The sequence below is a fragment of the Hypomesus nipponensis genome, chromosome 12 (genome assembly GCF_054491055.1).
Source record: "Hypomesus nipponensis isolate SF chromosome 12, ASM5449105v1, whole genome shotgun sequence".
Lineage (NCBI taxonomy): Eukaryota > Metazoa > Chordata > Actinopteri > Osmeriformes > Osmeridae > Hypomesus > Hypomesus nipponensis.
Window position 1 is genome coordinate 8,326,470 of NC_140372.1, and position 3,469 is coordinate 8,329,938.

General features: G+C 37.8%; 1 long non-coding RNA gene across 1 annotated transcript; it reads left to right on the forward strand.

The window, feature by feature from the left end:
- The first annotated feature begins 234 nt into the window (after positions 1-234).
- On the forward strand, positions 235-2,326 carry LOC146260901 (uncharacterized). The gene is made up of 4 exons (XR_014724699.1): positions 235-538; positions 731-786; positions 1,103-1,178; positions 2,261-2,326. It is a non-coding gene; the product is annotated as an uncharacterized LOC146260901 (long non-coding RNA).
- Positions 2,327-3,469: the final 1,143 nt, after the last annotated feature.

The following is a 3,469-nucleotide window of genomic DNA, read 5'->3' on the forward strand; positions in this document are numbered from 1 at the left end:
TAAAAACTTTTTTTGACAAGACACTTTATTAAAATATGAATATATAAATATCAGGAGTTCAGTAAACATTTCTACTGAACATGTCAAGGCTTACATGGCTTATATGGTTGTATGTCTGTGTTGCAATGCAACAGTAAAGACATGGAGTACATTTGTTTCCCTCATGGAACACAGGAGTGATCTTGGAGTCACCGCCAGTTAATTGTATTTCTCCCGTAACAGTATATCCGTCAGATAGGATACAAGTCCTTCATATACAGGAAAGGTCTTAAGCAATTAACATCTGAACTATTTACATTATGCTGATAAGCTCATTAATTTTGAGTGGCTGATTGGTATCAACCTTAGCAGCATTTTCCCCATCATTCTTTGGCCTCAGAGAGATGTTGGCAATCACCATTTTAAATGAGGAAAAGTGAAATGAAATGCAAATTCAGCAGCAAAGATCAATATAGTTTGCTCCAGGGAAAGCTAACCAGAGGACCTCTTGCATCACATGTCCATGATGAGGAAGTGCTCAATAAATGTCTGCTGTAAAGTAAGTGAAAATCTTTTGTATTGAGAAAAATGTCATTTTAATCTTTGAAAAATATAGTGTGTTTTATTTTTTTGAAATCCTTGTTGTTCTCAATTGAACTTGTATAGAGAAACAGCTAAAATAACAAAATATACAATTTGAAGTAGTAGTATATTTTAGTAAAATTATTGAAGTATCTGTTTTTTTTTACAGATGGGTGAACAATATACATTATGATGTACTCTATGTGAAAAGACTACAAATTAAATGTGAATCCAACAATACATACTGTATGTAAAAAAGTCTATGTTAAATAGCATGAAGACAACACAATGGCCGTCAGTCAACCGTAGACGGTATTTGCTCGACTGATAAAGCTACTTTTTCTGTCAAGAATAAGGAAGACAGGATGCAAATGATGGCCCAGCCTACATAGCTTGTTTAGCCTCTTCTCCCATGGTTGAATCAACCATAGACATTAAACACACTTCACTTGAAATCAAACAATCCTCTCATTTAACTAGCCTATGTTACTGTTAATTGTTATTAAGGCCTTGGTTGACATCTCTTTACTTTCAATTACAGGGTAAATTCAATCTCGTGACTTTCAATTACAGGGCAAATTCATGATATGCCAAGAGGACTGAGGAAGGTATATCAGGTTTGTTTTGTGATCTTACGTAATACTGTATCAGGGAATAGTCTTGCTTTATTTCTAATCTCATGTAGGCTGCATTCAGATGTCTCTGCTTATACAGCTGATATGCCAGAAAGGCCATGCAATATCATCTAGAAGAAGAATCATTATCCTTCCATTGGTAATCCTCAAGTCACGGGGTTGTTCAGACAACCATCTCACCCATGGTAAATCCAACCAATGTTTTTTAATTCAGTTTTCAATGTCTTAATAGATGATTGATTTAAATTAAACACAAAGGAGTGAGCTCAGCAGACTGTTTGTGTGTTCTCAACAACTCTAAAGATGAAAAGTTTAACAAGTTTCAAACTCACCACAGAAAAATTGGTAATTGGTCTCTGTTGTCCTCCCTGGTCCAATTAAAGCTCAGCCCCTAAATGAATGTGAATCAGGATCTATACACCTTTGAAAATCCACAAAGGTATGATTTTGTAACTAGTATTAGTGGAAACCCACTAGGTGTATCAAGGCTCAAACATCAGAGGGGATTGTTCAACACTGCAACAAAATCATTCCTCTTAGCATATATTTCATGAGATTAACACAGTAACTGTTTTGTTCTGCACTTCTGACACTAAACAGACTTCAGAATCAGAAAGGATTTTATTCGCCATGAATGTTTGCACAAACAAGGAATTTACTTTGGCAGGGATGTGCGTACATTAAACATATAGGAATATTGAAACTTAAATATGTGGACTAACTATACAAAAGGAGCAAAGTCTAGCTAATACTAAGGGGGGTCTAGCTAATACTAAGGGTAATAAAAAATAAAATATAAGTAGCCATAATTTACAATCTAACCTAAAAAAAATACTTATTGTGCTTTGAAAAATACAGTATATTGACTCACAAATGTATCAATCACCCCCCCCCCCCCCCCCCAAAAAAGAGGAATTTTGAATAAACACAAAGTAAGACCCATCAACAGCTTAACTTGCACGTAAGGTGATTGTCATTACAAAATCCATGTTTTTACAGATTTTAGTAAATAACTTTGACACAACTAGGGTATTTCCTTTCTTTCCTCACATCATGGTACCCAGACCAGCGGACCAGCGGACCAGCGGACCAGCGGACCAGCGGACCAGCGGACCAGCGGACCAGCGGACCAGCGGACCAGCGGACCAGCGGACCAGCGGACCAGCGGACCAGCGGACCAGAGCGGTCCAGCACCTGACATTCTGACTCTCCAACACTGTGTTCTTTTAGCTTCGAAGGGTCGTAGCATGATGATGCACACTCCAGTGAATTAATCCAGAGTTATTATTTACACTGTCTCCCCATTAACATATGAATAAAGTAACAAGAGCACACACGTTTTTGTATTTGCCTTTAAATTTAAGTACAATTTGATGTATCTAAACGGTGAAAGGAATAGTAGATTATGTATTAAGAATGAATTTAAAATGATAATAAATGGGTGAGCCATCTACATTAATACTAAGCAACCATGTCCATTTTGATGATGAAATTACAATCACATTGATGATGTGGTGAACTCAATGTTGAATGAAGGGTGACTACTAATGAGATTCAATCCTCGAGAGTAGCTTAAACTATACTGTAGTTGTTTGCAAGTGTATATGTGCATGAAAGACAGAAAGAGAGAAGAGAGAAAAGAAAGAACAGGGATGCCTGGCAATTGTAGCCCTGAATAAACAGTGCTTCCGTCTACTGCACCACAGATACATCCTGCTTGACATGGCACTTGATTTACGTGCCTGTCACGGATGACATGCAGCGACCCATGAGCACTCTGATAAAATATTCATATCTGTGGGGGGCACACTGGTGTCCTTGTATCTGCCCTGGCTATCTGCCTCAGTCAAAACGTTAGGCTCTTTTTCCTTTACTCCATATATGAAATATCCTGTATAAAACCACATGTGTATACAGTATGCATTGTGTGTATGCACTTGTCCATGTTTTTTTGAGGAATCACCACAGCCCGAGGGATTCTGACACAATGTAATTACATGTGTCAAATGAACCCACTGTCAGGACTCTGGAAAAAACTGTGTGTCTAATTGAGCCTGAGTAAAAAGCCTCAAGGCAAGGCTCTCCATTATGTTTTGTGGGAGGCATCAAATGTGTCACTCATTCTACAGGTGTACGTGCTGGGAAGCTATCATACTCAAAACGAAATGTTCAGGACCAGTTTCTGATTCATGGTGATAACAGATGACATAGACAGTGCCAGTCTAGAAGTCTGATGATATGAATAACTCATGTGTATTTGACTTTCTCTGTTG